A 16699-nucleotide genomic window follows, 5' to 3' on the forward strand; every position below is an offset into this window, starting at 1 on the left:
TTTTCTAACTTTGAGAAAACTTTTAGATGTTTTAAGAAACTTTTCAGAACTTTGTAAAACGTTTTAGAGTAGAAAAGTAAACTTTTTAGGTTAAGTGTAGATATACTGAACTGTTTGGTATATGATTCTCCTATGAAAAGTACAAAATGACAAAGTGGTAAAGCAGTTGCAAGTACTTATCCCACTGCTGCACCACCAATGTAGGAGGCTGGCCTGGCTTATAGTGGGTACCCTGTGGTTCTTACACCCTGTACCAGGTCCAGTTATCCCTTATTAGTAGAATATAGGTGTTTCTAGCAGCTTAGGCTGATAAAAGGTAGCTATGGCAAAGCAGCTTAGGCTGAACTAGGAGATATGCAAAGCTCCTACTATACCACTTATATCATATGCACAATATCATAAGAAAACACAATATTCAGAGTTACTAAAAATAAAGGTACTTTAGTTTTATGACAATATGCCACAAGTATCTCAGTGAGTACCCTCAGAGAGAAGATAAGTAATATACACAAGTTATATGTACACAAACCCAAAACAGGTAAGTAAGAGTAAGAAAAGTAATGCAAACAGTGTAGAATTACAACAGGATGCAATAGGTGAACATAGGCCTAGGGGCAACACAAACCATACACTCCAAAAGTGGGATGCGAATCACGAATGGACCCCATACCTATGGGAGCTTGTAGAGGGTCGCTGGGACTGTAAGAAAACAGGCAGGGAGTCCAAGATACCCCACCCCAAGACCCTGAAAAGTAGGAGTAAAGTACACCTACTACCCCAAAAGGACACAATAGTCATGATAGGGGGATTCTGCAAGAACCACAAACACCAGCAAAGCACTGAAGACGGATTCCTGGACCTGAGGACCTGCAAAGCAAGGGGACCAAGTCCAAGAGTCGCGATAGTGTCCGGGGGGCAGGAGCCCAGAAAACCCCGGATGAAGGTGCAAGGAAGCTGCCTCCGGATGGAAGAAGCTTTGGATTCTGCAACAACGAAGAGAGCTAGGAAGTTCTCCTTTGGTTGAAAGATGTCCCACGTCTTGATGAAGGTTACAGATGTGATCCCATGCAGAAATACCGCAAACATGCCTTGCTAGCTGCAAGGGTCGTGGTAGAGGTTTTTGGGTGATGCTGGGGACCACGAAGGACCAGGATGTTGCCCCTTGGAGGAGGAGACAGAGGGGGCGCTCAGCAACTCAGAGAGCCCCCACAGAAGCAGGCAGCACCCGCAGAAGTACCCAAACAGGCATTTAGAAGATTTGTGAACCAGAGCTGGTTCAGAGTCACAAAGGAGGGTCCCACGACGCCAGAGGCCAACTCAGAGGGTTGAGCACTGCAGGACAGAGTGCTGGGGGCCCAGGCTAGGCTGTGCACAAAGGAAATCCTGGAAGAGTGCACAGGAGCCGGAGCAGCTGCAAATCACACAGTACACGGGTTTGCAGTCTAGCGTGGGGAGGCAAGGACTTACCTCCACCAAACTTGGACTGAAGGATCACTGGACTGTGGGAGTCACTTGGATAGAGTTCCTGTGTTCCAGGTACCACGCTTATCAGGATGAGAGGGGACCCAGAGGACGGGTGATGCAGTCTTTTGGTGCCTGTGTTCGCAGGGGGAAGATTCCGTCGACCCACGGGATATTTCTCCTTGGCTTCCAGTGCAGGGTGAAGGCAGGTGACCCCCAGAGCATGGACCACCAGGAAACAATTGAGAAAGCCGGCAGGATGAGGCGCTACAATGTTGCTGGTAGTCGTCTTGCTACTTTGTTGCGGTTTTGTAGGCGTCCTGGAGCAGTCAGCTGTCGATCCTTGGCAGACGTCGAAGAGGGAAGTGCAGAGGAACTCTGGTGAGCTCTTGCATTCGTTATCTGAAGAATTCCCCAGAGGAGAGACCCTAAATAGCCAAAAAAGGAGGTTTGGCTACCAAGAAAGGAGGATTGGCTACCAAGAGAGGTAAGAGCCTATCAGAGGGGGTCTCTGACGTCACCTGCTGGCACTGGCCACTCAGAACAGTCCAGTGTGCCCCCAACACCTCTGTTTCCAAGATGGCAGAGGTCTGGGACACATTGGAGAAGTTCTGGGCACCTCCCCTGGGAGGTGCAGGTCAGGGGAGTGGCCACTCCCGTTTCCTTTGTCCAGTTTCGCGCCAGAGCAGGGATGGGGGATCCCTTAACCGGTGTAGACTGGCTTATGCAGAGATGGGCACCATCTGTGCCCATCAAAGCATTTCCAGAGGCTGGGGGAGGCTACTCCTCCCCAGCCCTTAAAACCTATTTCCAAAGGGAGAGGGTGTAACACCCTCTCTCAGAGGAAATCCTTTGTTCTGCCTTGCTGGGCCAGGGCTGCCTGGACCCCAGGAGGGCAGAAACCTGCCTGAGGGGTTGGCAGCAGCAGCAGCTGCAGTGGAAACCCCGGAAAGGCAGTTTGGCAGCACCCTGGTTCTGTGCTAGAGACCCGGGGGATAATGGAATTGTCTCGGGTGACAATTCCATGATCTTAGACATGTTACATGGCCATGTCCGGAGTTACCATTGTGACACTATACATAGGTAGTGACCTATGTATAGTGCACACGTGTAATGGTGTCCCCGCACAAACAAAGTCCGGGGAATTTGCCCTGAATGATGTGGGGGCTCCTTGGCTAGTGCCAGGGTGCCCACACACTAAGTAACGTGGCACCTAACCTTCACCAGGTGAAGGTTAGACATATAGGTGACTTATAAGTTACTTATGTGCAGTGAAAAATGGCTGTGAAATAACGTGGACGTTATTTCACTCAGGCTGCAGTGGCAGGCCTGTGTAAGAATTGTCTGAGCTTCCCTATGGGTGGCAAAAGAAATGCTGCAGCCCATAGGGATCTCCTGGAGCGCCAATACCCTGGGTACCTAAGTACCATGTACAAGGGAATTATATGGGTGTACCAGTGTGCCAATGAGAATTGGTAAATTTAGTCACTAGCCTGCATTGACAAATTTAGAAAGCAGAGAGAGCATAAACACTGAGGTTGTGGTTAGCAGAGCCTCAGTGATACAGTTAGGCACCACACAGGGAACACATACAGGGCACATACTATGAGCGCTGGGGTCCTGCCTAGCAGGATCCCAGTGAAACAGGGGCTAAAACATACATACATACAGTGAAAATGTGGGTAACATGCCAGACAAGATGGTACTTTCCTACAACACTCATTTCTGCCTTTGAAGTAGGCAAACTTCAAAGGGAAGTCTTTGCAGTGCACAATACCTTGCCTCTTCCTTGCCCTGCCCTAGTCACACTCTAGGAGGTTGGAGACTGTACTGTGCGGGGACAGGAACAGCCCTTTTGAGTGCAAGTATCATCTCTTCCCTCCCACCTTAGCCCAAGAAGACTTATCAGGATATCAGTACACACCTAGGCTCTCTTTGTGTCACAGTCTAGAGTGAATTCACAAATAGCCCAACTGTCAGTCTGACCCAGACATAGATTCAGGAGCCAAGCAGAGGCACAGAATGGTCAAGCAAGAAAATGACCACTTTCTAAAAGTGGCATTTTCAAACAGACAATCTAGAAACCAACTATCCCAAAAGATGTATTTTGAAATTGTGAGTTCAGAGCCCCCAAACTCCAAGCCCCCAAGCTCTATCTGCTCCCAATGGGAAACTGCATTGAAAAGGTATTTAAAGACAATCCCTGTGTTAACTAATGGAAATATATGCCTTGCAATAGTGGAAACCGAATTTGGCAGTATTTCAATCAATCAATCAGCATTTACAAAGCATGACTTACCACCTGGGGGTCTCAAGGCGCTAGCTGGTGTTCGCGGACCAGTCGAAGGAGCATGTCTTGAGGTCCTTCCTGAACTGAGCCAGCGAGGGGGACTACCTGAGGTGGAGCAGCATCATGTTCCAGGTCTGTGCAGCGAGGTAGAAGAAGGATCTTCCTCCAGCCATGTTCTTCCGGATCCCTTTGATGGTGGCGAGGGCCAGTTGAGCAGAGCAGAGTTTCCTGGAGGGTGTGTAAAAGGAGAGGCAGTAGTTGAGCTAGGTGGGTCCACTGTGGTGAAGGGCCTTGTACAAGTGTGTCAGGAGCTTGAAAGTGATGCGTTTGTTGACAGAGAGCCAGTTTAGATCTCTCAAAAGTGCAGAGATGTGTCTGTGGTGGGGGATGTCCAGGATCAGTCTGGCTGTGGCGTTCTATATTCTCTGAAGTCTAGTTTAGAGTTTCTTGTTGATTCTGGCATAGAGTGCGTTGCCATAGTCGAGTTTACTGCTAAGGAGTGCATGGGTGACTGTCCTTCTTGCGTCAATGGGTATCCACTTGAATATCTTTCAGAACAGGCAGAGTGTGGAAGCACGGTGATGAGACGGCGTAGACTTGGCGGGCCATGGACAGTGACGAGTCGAGAATGATGCAGAGATTCCGTGCGTGGTCGGTAGGAGATGGGGCAGTTCTGAGGGTGATGGGCCACCAGGAGTTGTTCAGGGCAGTGGTTGTGGGCCCAAGATGAGGATCTCCTTCTTGTCCAAGTTGAGCTTGAGGCAGCTGTCTCGCATCCAGTCAGTGACTGCCATTGTTCTGTTGTGAAAGTTATTTTTGGCTGTTGATGGTTCGTCGGTGAGGGAGAGAATGAGCTGTGTGTTGGCAGCGTCTGAGACGATTTTGAGCCCGTGCTGTCTGACAATCTTGGCGAGCGGGGTCATGTAGATGTTGAAGAGGGTGGGGATCCGGGAAGAGCCCTGGGGAACTCCGCTCCTGGTTTCTGTCAGCTTTGAGTTGAAAGGTGGGAGCCTCTCAGTTGAGCGACCCCCTCCCACCTCCCTCTTCTTCTTAATGGCGCGCGGTGAAGGGGTGACTTCACTGATCTCTGGTCAGTGTGAGCATCGCTCCACCGCGCAGCCCAACCTGTTGCTGCTGCTTCCCTTCCTCCTCTGAGTCTGCCTGCCTCTGAGGTGTTTGAGGCCCTCCTCCACCCGCAGGCACCCACCTGCGCCTCATCTCTGGCAGCCAGTGGTGGCCTTCTGTCTCTCTCACTCAAATTATTTCTAGCTGTAACGGATCAAAAGTTACTAAAAATGCAGCAACATGTGTTCTGGCACGGTGGAAGTCCCCTTGCAAAGTTTAACTGATCATCTTTCATTTGCTTATTTCCATATGTATTTGCTACACTGAAACTAATGAGGTGAAATATTTGCCCAAGCAGTATAACCATGGTTAAAAATGACATACTTTTGAATTAATACCATCAAAAAATGTGCTGCATCATGCCACATAATTTGCCCTTTCTTGCAGCATAATTTGGTGCTACGTTGCCCCATAATTTCTGTGGCCCTCATTAAAATCTAGTCCGACCCGGTAAATTTCTGTTGTCTTCAAGCCCTCACTCCCTGTTTGTACTGTAACTCTTCTTTGGATACTTCAGGTGAAGGACACTAGAGGGCGCGGTGATGTTAGTATATGGCCGACAACGGTTATTCATTCTTCCAAGTTGCAGAATGAAAATAAAATATGACGTTTTCAGCAGAATTATTGCTTGGTTTTGTACATGGTGTAGTCAGATAGTAATTTCCAAATTTGAAATCTATTGTATTTGTTTTTTGCGTTTGTAAGAAAACGATCAAGAACGTAACACAAATAAAGCGCGATGAAATATACGAGAACTATGCGAGTATTGTATTAAATGTAAAAGACAATGAAACACGGAGTTTATATACAGCTAATCGAGAGTTAAAACACAGATAATCAAGAAATGTAAAGATAAAATATATTGTTAGAAGTTAAAAATTGTTAGCAGAGGATGGTTTCGATCCATCGACCTCTGGGTTATGGGCCCAGCACGCTTCCGCTGCGCCACTCTGCTCCTATCTGTAACGTGCACATGCCTACACTCTTATAGGATAAAAAACTGGGCAGTCGGAGTGTTACAGATGTATCACGCCACAGAGCGGAAATCGTTGAAAGTGAAGCACATGTGGTTGCACTTATGTGTGTGTGTGTGTGGGGGGGGGGGGGGGGGGATAGCCCTTATATATTTCCAATAGCGCGTAAACTAATCTTTGAAAACAAACGTAGTACTCTTTACGTAAAAGATTCTACCTGCTTTGTTCCTGCAAATTGCTTAGATCGTCCCACAAATTGTGACTTTTCTGCAGCTTTTGAAATATTTTACTGGTACGTTGAGTTACTTACTGACCACAAACTCTCATACAACGCTCTTCACCATTAGACGGCTGGAGTGTGGCCATTGGAACAGGGCCCTTTAAGGGCAACTTCTCCTTCCCCAGGAGTCTCCCCTCTCTACATTGCACGTCCAGATGACCCATCACTCGAGAGACAGGACGGAGGCTGAAGTCTGCATACGGGGGTTTGAGTAAAAGATGCAGCTGCCTGAGTGAAGGTGATGGGTCCAGTCAGCGCTGCTCAGCCTCCCTGAGGAGCTGGAAGAACCGGAAAATCTGCGGCTCTTAGAAGGATCATGGAGTGGAAAGCTCTGTGCACACTGGCGCCACAATTGCTCTGCTGTGACAGAGAAGTGCACAGCATGTTTCCAGCTACTGCTCATATCGAGACCAGTAGAACTAAAAGGCAGGAAGCGTTGGTGGTATAGTGGTGAGCATAGCTGCCTTCCAAGCAGTTGACCCGGGTTCGATTCCCGGCCAACGCAGTTCATTTTCTTGATTACAAAATAATAATACCAACTATGTTTTTTCAGAGCAAATTATTTTAGCCTGTCTAGTATTAACATAGTACAGAAATGTTTTATTTGATAACGGCAATTGGGAGAGAAATGCACTTCTTTCTATGATTCAAATGAAAGTGGGGGGGAGAGGTGAAGGAGTTTGGGGGATACAGATTTATAAGGGAGAGAGAGGCATCACTCAGGTTGCATTATTAGCCACCAAGTTATGTTATAGATCTTCTCGCGCAGGGCTGTACTGATGGCTAACCATCTTGCTGAATCTCTGCAGGTTCTAAACTTAACACCGCCAAGGAAATGCATTCAGAAAGCTATAAGCAGGGCCACTGGAATTATGCGGCAGGAGAGGGCCAAATTATGTGGTAGGGTTTAGTAAATTATGCGCAACAAAAAGACAAATTTTATGACAAGACCGGAGGCTCCTATTATGCTTTCTTTTCCTGCTTTATTTTAATAGCAGCCAAGAGGAAAACACCAATCCCAGAGGTTTGCGCAACAAGCAACCAATGGGAGGTAAGACTAATAACATTAACCAATCAGTATACTGTATCAGGTAACATATACCAATCCTGACTGCAGGCAGCCCTCTTTTCTTGCTGCGCGCAGTCAAGATAAGTATATCTTTACTTGTTCCATACATTTCGATAAATTATCGTATCTTGTTTGGGTTAATATGTTGTTTTAACTTTAGCGTGTATGTTTATGACCTTCCTTAACGTGGAATCTTGCTAGCGCGCCTTCTCGCAGCGCGTAGGCTATTTTTAGCCGTTTCTTTTCAATACGCGAAGAGAACGGCCGCCCGCAGGGTCTCCCCTTCAGCTTGCTCGCGTCGCTACGAACGTTCTATTGTGAACGCCGGCTGACGCGAGTGCTAATCAGCACATTCTCCGCATTCCTGAGCGCATTCATTCGGAAGCGCTCCTTCTACTGAAGACGCCTGCAGTGTTTTACCCGCTTTCACCGCCACGGAGCTCCGTTCCTCACCCTTATTCGCTTCAGTGTTTCTTGGCCTCATTCTACTCAGTTTTTTTCCAGTGTTCTGGTGAGTCACACAACGTCTATTCTCAGAGTCCGCCCTTATTTCTTAACCCTTACTTACCAGTTTTTGCCTCTTCCTTTCAGCAACATGGAATTTTCAAATTTCTTCACAGAAAATGATGATTCTGATGAAAACATTTTTACTAACCTAAATAACTTTATTCAATCATCAGTCAAAAAAGCAGTTTCTGCTTCAATGGGAAAGATTTCCAAACAAATCCAATCTACAGTTTCATCCTGTTTGTCCCAATCACAACTGGCCCATTCTGTGGGGGAAAGCAGAAAGCGCAAAGCCTCGGAGGCTTCTCCTAATCAGGCTAACGCCTCATCTGCGCTATTGGAAAGTGAGCCAAGCTCACACAGGACAGAGGACGAAGTTCCTCAAAGGCCTCCTAGTACGGAGGGGAACAAAATTATGGGTACTAAAAGTAAATCTAAAGTAAAAAACTTCACTAAGACCCATAAAATTGTGATTGCGGACATTAGAGACACTGATGACGATGATGACAATGGCTTCAATGTCTCTTCTTCTGAGAATGAGGATGACAACTCCTCAAATTTTTGGATTGGCCCCCCCCCTACAAAAAATCCAAGTCAACATCATCCGATCAATCCCCTCTCCTAGATTCAGATGGTAACCCCATGTTCGACCCCAGTCTAATTCACCACCCAAACTCATCCGAATGGTTACCTTCCGACCACGTTGCAAGTTACATTCTGGCAAAATTACGTCTTCCTCTAGACAAACAGGTACGAGCCAAGCTTCGCTCAGAATGTCCCAGGCCCTCCCTCCCCTTAAACATTACTGCCACCGCGTCTATAGATCCGTCCCTTTTAACTTTTTTCTCCAAATTTGCGAAAGACCCCCGTAAAAGGGTGGACAGAGCCTGGGCCTTGTGTCAGGATAAAGTCCTTGATTTGGTTGGTCCCCTATCACGTATTTTTGACCTAGCTGAATCTGCTAGAATGAATGATGAATCCATCGACCCCGAAGAACTCTCCCTCTGGATCCAGAGAGGCTTTTGTTTGCTGGGAAATGCAAACGCAGCCATGACGCACGAGCGTCGTAAAGGACTACTGCTCAAACTAGATCCTAAACTGGCTAACTTAGCAGCTATGGACCCAGGATCTAAAGCTGATGGTTTACTCTTCGGAGATAATTTTATCAAAGAACTCAGCAAATATGTCACCACCTTTGCTTCATTAGACAAAGCCCAACAATCAATTTAAAAAGTTTTTAACTCACGGGTATTTGGCAGGGCCGGTAGAGGAAGAAGCCGCTCCACCGGCCGGTCCTTCAGGAACCAAGGCTTCCGAGGCTCCTATAGTTACCAACAACAACAACAGCAACAGGACTTTCACCCACAATTTTATCCCCAGCGTGCCAGGAGATACAGAGGAAGGAACCATCGCAGGTCCTACAATAACTCAGGTAAGCCAACATTCTGGCCATCTTTCTATAGGGGGTAGTCTAAAAACAATTCTCCACAAATGGAAAGAAATTACATCAGATCCCTGGGTTCTCAACACTATCAAAGGCTACTTAATAGAACTTTACGAAACTCCCTTCCAACCGTCCCCTCTTCTTCCCCTCAGATTTTCAGAGGAAATGTCAAATCTTATCGATTCAGAAATCCAAGATCTACTTCAAAAACGTGCTATCCAACCAGCTCGTCCGCTCCACTCAGGCTTCATAAGCCCCCTCTTTCTAGTAATCAGAAAAAACAAGAAAATAAGACCGGTCATGAACCTCAAGCAATTCAATCAGTTTGTCATCTACAGACACTTCAAAATGGAAACAATTCTCCATCTAAGAGATTCGCTTCTCCTCAACGACTGGATGGTCCGTCTAGACCTGCAAGACACTTAACAGTCCCTATTCTTCACTCCCACAGAAAGTTTCTCCAATTCCAATGGAAATATCGCACCTATCAGTTCACTTCTCTGCCCTTCGGTCTTTCCTCGGCCCCTTGGTGTTTCACCAAGTTAATGAAACCTATTGTAGCTCTTCTCCGATCTCAGGGTTTCAGACTCATAATCTATCTGGACGATATCCTTCTTATGCACCAAGATATTTTGACACTTCGGTCCCAACTCTCTTTCACAATCTCACTACTATCAGACCTAGGCTTCTTAATCAACAACGATAAATCAATGTTTATCCCATCACAAACAACGGAATTCCTAGGTTTTCTAATCAATTCCTCTCAAGGCCTTCTACAACTCCCGGCCTCAAAAATAAAAAAAATCAAATCAGAGATAACTCTATCTTTACAGCAGACTTCTCTCTCCCTCAGGTCTCTTGCAAAAATTGTAGGTCTTCTTTCTTCTTCGATTCAAGCAATCTTCCCAGGTCCCCTGCACTACCGAGCGCTCCAAAGATTGAAAATCAGACACTTGCGCAAAGGTCTTGCTTATTCAGATTTCATCCCCCTCAACCTCGAATCCCGTACAGAACTCCAATGGTGGCTTGATCATCTAGAAGCCTGGAATGGCAGGACCATCTTTGCCTCAGCCCCAGATCTTGTATTAGAATCCAACGCAAGTCTAACAGGCTGGGGCGCAAGGTGTGGACAGATATCGACTGGAGGCACATGGTCTCGACAGGAGTCTTCATTGCACATCAACTATTTAGAGATGCTTGCAGGCTCCTTTGCAATAAAAGCCTTCACCAAAAACAGAGGGGGTGATTCTAACCCTGGCGGTCGGTGATAAAGCGGCGGCCAACCCGCCAACAGGCCGGCGGTCAAAAAAATGCAATTCTGACCCTGGCGGGAACCGCCAACACATGCCGCCGCTTTAACACTCCGACCGCCACGGCGGAACAAACAAACAGCGCGGCGGTCACCGCCAACAGCCAGGCGGCAGACAATGTACCGCCCACCCTATCACGACCCACCAATCCGCCACCTTTTCCGGGGCGGGAGCACCGCCGATAAAAACACGGCGGAAACAGACATTTTCAATGGAAAACGCTCACCTCTACGCACTCCACGCGGAAGGAGGACAGCATGGAACCCGAATTGAACATCATACCTGCTCTCGTCTACCTGCTCATCTACCACGAGTACGAACTCCGGCGCAGACGTCAACGGTGAGTACTGCACCTACGACACACGGGAGGGGGGAGGACGAAAGGTTACGGGCACACACATATGCGACCCCCCCAATATGTACACACCAATGCAGAGCAACAAGTCACAGTGACACCACCCAAACACCCGTAAAAAATACAATGACATAACCAAATTTGGAATAAATATTTATGTACAAAAAAAGCTCCTGAAAATTATTGTCCAACCGTGAAAAATATTTACAATAAAAATAAATATATACACATCAGTGTATAACTGAAGTAACAAGTCCTGCACATCCTACGAATTTAACATGTCCGTGGGCCAATGTTTTGCGAAACAAGGGCAAAGCCCACACAGGAGACCTGAGTCCTTTGGAGAGAACACTGCAGGGGCATCTGATGTAAAAACTACAGGCACCTCAGGGGGAAGGGAAGGGGGGAGCACCACAGCCACATGAGTCCACGACGCCAGATCCACGAGGAGCCACCATGCCCACTGCACCATCCTGGGGAGTGCAAAGCCACAGTCTCTCAAGTCTCTACAGTGGGTGGGCTGCCCACTGTACCATCCTGGGGAGTGCAAAGCCACAGTCTCTCAATGTCTCTACAGTGGGTGGGCTGCCCACTGTACCATCCTGGGGAGTGCAAAGCCACAGTCTCTCAATGTCTCTACAGTGGGTGGGCTGCCCACTGTACCATCCTGGGGAGTGCAAAGCCACAGTCTCTCAATGTCTCTACAGTGGGTGGGCTGCCCACTGTACCATCCTGGGGAGTGCAAAGCCACAGTCTCTCAAGTCTCTACAGTGGGTGGGCTGCCCACTGTACCATCCTGGGGAGTGCAAAGCCACAGTCTCTCAAGTCTCTACAGTGGGTGGATTGCCCACTGTACCATCCTGGGGAGTGCAAAGCCGCAGTCCATCAGGTGGATGACAGTCTCCACTGGTCAAAGAGGAGGCATGGTGGGCACAGTGAACCATAAACAGTGCTTGAGACGGCGGTGCCCAGCGGAGCGGTGCTTGAGATGAAGGGCCCAGCGGAGCGGTGCTTGAGATGAAGGGCCCAGCGGAGCGGTGCTTGACAGGAAGGGCCCAGCGGAGCGGTGCTTGAGATGAAGGGCCCAGCGGAGCGGTGCTTGAGATGGCGATGCCCAGCGGAGCGGTGCTTGAGATGAAGGGCCCAGCGGAGCGGTGCTTGACATGGCGATGCCCAGCGGAGCGGTGCTTGAGATGAAGGGCCCAGCGGAGCGGTGCTTGAGATGAAGGGCCCAGCGGAGCGGTGCTTGACAGGAAGGGCCCAGCGGAGCGGTGCTTGAGATGAAGGGCCCAGCGGAGCGGTGCTTGAGATGGCGATGCCCAGCGGAGCGGTGCTTGACATGGCGATGCCCAGCAGAGCGGTGCTTGAGATGAAGGGCCCAGCGGAGCGGTGCTTGAGATGAAGGGCCCAGCGGAGCGGTGCTTGAGATGAAGGGCCCAGCGGAGCAGTGCTTGAGATGAAGGGCCCAGCAGAGCGGTGCTTGAGATGAAGGGCCCAGCGGAGCGGTGCTCTTCTGCACGGCGGGCCCTGTTCAGCGGTACCTGTCTTCACGGCGGGGCCCTGTTCAGCGGTACCTGTCTTCACGGCGGGGCCCTGTTCAGCGGTGCTCTTCTGCACGGCGGGCCCTGTTCAGCGGTACCTGTCTTCACGGCGGGGCCCTGTTCAGCGGTGCTCTTCTGCACGGCGGGCCCTGTTCAGCGGTGCTCTTCTGCACGGCGGGCCCTGTTCAGCGGTACCTGTCTTCACGGCGGGCCCTGTTCAGCGGTACCTGTCTTCACGGCGGGGCCCTGTTCAGCGGTGCTCTTCTGCACGGCGGGCCCTGTTCAACGGTACCTGTCTTCACGGCGGGGCCCTGTTCAGCGGTACCCATCCAGTAGGTCAAGGGAGCCAGACCTGGGCTGGACTCCCTGCTCAGTCGCCCTCGGACCGTGACGTTTCTGGACCCTTCGGGGACGGAGTCCTGGGCTCTTTAGTGTCCTCCTTCGCAGCTGGGATGTGACATGTGGGGCCCACCTGCTCCGCGCTCCTGCTGCCCTTCCGCTCCTTAGATGGGGCTCTCGGGCCCTTGCCTCCCCTAGATGTTGTGGCTGGTGAAGTGGGCGCACATTGCTCCTTGGGGGCAGCCGTGTCAGTCCTCGCACGGCGGCCCTTGTGTTTGCGGGTCCTCTTGCCGGGGGGGGGGCTGGATGTGTCCTTGCTGCTGATCGAAGTGTCACTGCTGGCAAAGGGTGGACTCCAGTACCCATGCACAACAGTGACATTCGAAGCTGGGCTGGTGGTGGCTGTGGTGCTCTTGGGACTCTTTGCAGATGGAGGGGGTAGGTCATCGGAGGGAAAGAGGTTAAGATTAGACAGGAAAAGTTTTTTAGGTCCAAGGTAAAGGGTAGGAGAAGTGGTGATGGGAGTGGAGGAAGAGGATGTGGTTGTAGGAGAGTCTGGTGTGCTGTCATTGGGTGAAGGTGCTGGTGCTGTAGGCTGTCGTGAGGTGGATGGCTGTTGGGTGGGTGTCTGCCTGCGTTTGTGTGTCTTAGAAGAGGGGGTGACAGACACAGTGGGAGAGGACACAGGGGACGTGTAAATGCCAGTGGGGGTGGTGACTGCACGTGTGAGGACTGTAGTGGAGGGTGAGGTGGTGATGGAAGCACTGGCTGATGTTGGGGTGCATGCAGGTGTGAGTGTAGACGTCACAGGGAGGGAGGAGGAAGACGAGGAGGAGGGGGACACAGAGGTGGTAGTGACTGTTGGAGTGTCTGCATCTGTGTGTTGCTTGGGTGAGTGTTTGTGGGATCTGTGGTGCTTGTGTCTGGATGAGCTGCCCTTTGGTGTTGAGGTGTGTGCAGGCTGGTCTGATGGTGTGGATGGGATAGGGTGAGGAACAGGAGACAGAGACAGGCTGGAGGCAGACAGAAGAGGGAGGCTGGAAACAGGGACAATGGCTGCCGTCAGTGCTGAGGCCAGAGCAGTGAACGCTTGTTGTTGGGCAGCCTGACCCGAATGAATGCCCTCCAGGTACGCATTGCTCTGTTGCACCTCCCTTTGCACACCCTGGATGGCATTAAAAAGGGTAGTCTGCCCAACAATGAGCGTCCTCACGAGGTCAATGAGCTCCGCACTGAGGGCAGCAGGGGTAACAGAGGCAGGGGCTGAGGTGCCTGGGGCGAAGGAGACGCGCGCCTTCCTGGGCAAACGGGCACGGAGCGAAGACTGAGGGGCTGCTGGGAGGGCGGTGCTGGTGCGCTGGGTGGCGGCTGTACCGGTAGAGGCGGGGGGCACGGATGTTGCCGCCACCGCTGGGGAGCACCCATCCGAGGACGTGTCTGTGTCGCTTGTCTCACCACCGGTCCCCGTTGTGGTGCTCCCCTCGCCCTCCGGATCACTGGTGCCCTCGGTGTCTGTTCCTGGGCCCACCGGGGCCTTGTGACCTGCAGCTCCCTCGTGCTCCGATGCCAGATCTCCTCCGCCTGATGATGCTAATGCACACATGCACAAGAAGATGAAGAAAAAGGGTGGGGGGAGAAAAAAGAAGACCAGGTTGAGTGCATGCAATGTCAACACCGTTGGCGGAGAGGACAGACACAGGAGCCTCATGCACTAAGCCGCGCATTCGGGGTACACTACTCAGTACTACTGACTAGGACAACAGGTCAAGAGACGTCAAACGCGCACATGGGTGATGCTGGACCATCAATGGCTGTACTTGTCACCCTACAGAGGTGGGGGCCGGGGGCACAGGGCCATGCCTAAGGGAGAGGACTATACTACAGAAAGCGCCCTGGCCTAATGTCACCCACAGCCCTCCTCCCCCACCCAGACGCCTCCACTGCGCATAAAGATAGGAGAATGTGCTGATACTCACCCCCTTGTGTCTGCTGTGATGTCTTCAAGCGCCCATCCAAATCAGGGTAGGCCACCGCCAGGATCCGGGACATCAGGGGGGTCATGGTGCGACTGGCACCCCTCCTAGGTTGGGAGGCCATCCCCAGCAGTGATTCTGCGGTCTTCCTTGTTCCGCGGCGGATGTCCTCCCACCTCTTGCGGCAGTGGGTGCCCCGTCTGTTGTGGACCCCCAAGTTCCGGACTTCCTTGGCGATGGCACGCCAAATATCGATTTTCTGATGGGCGCTCACCTGTTTGACATGTACAGGGTGGGAAAGAGAAAACGTCACATTTCTGCATGTTTGGAGTACATGGCCCCCCCTCCCCAACCTTGCCATGTGGCCCATTCTCTCAACTGTCGTGCGTTGCACTCCTCATTTCCTCCCCACCCCACCAACTTACATCCCCCCCACTCCACACAGGCATAACCCATTCAATGTGCACTCAGTGTACTCACCTGTTGGTCTGGAGGACCGTAGAGTAGCGCATACTGGGGGAGGACCCCATCCACAAGTTTGTCCAACTCTTCAGACGTGAAGGCAGGGGCCCTTTCCCCAGTCGCAGCAGCCATTGTCACTTCCAGACCGAGTTCACAGCAGCACTTGCAGTATAGGTCCTCTCCTGTGGATGATCAGGTCTCGAGTGATTAAGCAGATAGGAAATGGCAGTCACGCCCGCGGCGGTGCGTACCGCGGCGGTGCGTACCGCGACCGCCGGCGCACATCGTCATTGGCTCCTGAATCCCATAGGCTTCAATGTTAACCAATGCGTCTTCGCACAGCGGTCTTCGACCGCCTACCGCCACGGTGTGCCCAGCAAGCGCAGTGACCTCACATCCCATTGTCCCACTTCACAGGTCAGGCAGCCGCCATTTCAAGGGCCCACATGGCTTAATTTCTAATGCGTCACACAGGGCTAGGCCTTGCTTTGGCACACATACAAACATAGCAACCCATACATTTACCTGTACTGTGCAAGCTGTGTTGTACGTACCTGTGAGTGGATTGACTCTGTACTCCATATTCTCCTTCCTAGGCACCGTCCGCTGGGACTTGCGATGAGAAGGAGGAATCCTCGCGTGTACTGGCCGCTGGTGGTCCTGTCGACAATGGAAGAACGCCATATAATACTACGATACCGACTTGACCGAGCCACCATCCATGAACTGTGTGCCCAGCTGGAGCCAGCCCTGATGTCCCCCATCCGCCAACCCACAGGAATTCCCTCTCTAGTGCAGGTTCTGTCTGTCCTCCATTTTTTTGCAAGTGGCTCATTCCAGACAACAGTGGCCATGTCATCTGGAATGTCTCAGCCTATGTTTCCCGAGATCTTGTCCAGAGTGTTGTCTGCCCTGATGAAACTCATGCGGAGCTACATCATTTTCCCAGAGGAGGCTGATTTGCCTACTGTGAAAGCTGATTTCTATGCCCTTGGACACATCCCCAACATCATTGGTGCAATTGATGGGACCCATGTGGCTTTAGTCCCCCCCAAATGATGATGAACAGGTGTACAGGAACAGGAAGAATTATCATTCTATGAATGTGCAGGTGGTCTGTTTGGCTGACCAGTACATCTCCCATGTAAATGCCAAGTTCCCTGGGTCAGTGCATGACGCGCATGTTATGCGAAATGGCAGCATTCCCTATGTGATGGAACAGCTACAGAGACAGCGTGTGACGCTAATAGGTGACTCTGGTTACCCCAACGTGCCGTGGCTATTGACCCCAGTGAGGAATCCCAGGACCAGGGCAGAGGAACGGTACAATGAGGCCCATGGGCGTACTAGGAGGGTGATTGAGCGAACCTTTGGCCTCCTGAAGGCCAGATTTAGGTGCCTGCATATGACTGGTGGATCCCTAATGTACTCACCAAAGAAGGTGTGCCATATCATCGTGGCGTGCTGTATGCTTCACAACCTGGCTTTGCAACGCCAGGTGCCTTTCCTGCAGGAGGATGGTCCAGATGGTGGTGTTGTAGAAGCCGTGGAGCCTGTGGAGAGTGAAGA

General features: G+C 50.8%; 1 non-coding gene across 1 annotated transcript; it reads left to right on the forward strand.

The window, feature by feature from the left end:
• Positions 1 to 6563: 6563 nt before the first annotated feature.
• TRNAG-UCC (transfer RNA glycine (anticodon UCC)) lies at positions 6564 to 6635 on the forward strand. Its single transcript has one exon. It is a non-coding gene; the product is annotated as a tRNA-Gly (tRNA).
• The last annotated feature ends 10064 nt before the right edge of the window (positions 6636 to 16699 follow it).

Source organism: Pleurodeles waltl, chromosome 12, assembly GCF_031143425.1.
Source record: "Pleurodeles waltl isolate 20211129_DDA chromosome 12, aPleWal1.hap1.20221129, whole genome shotgun sequence".
Lineage (NCBI taxonomy): Eukaryota > Metazoa > Chordata > Amphibia > Caudata > Salamandridae > Pleurodeles > Pleurodeles waltl.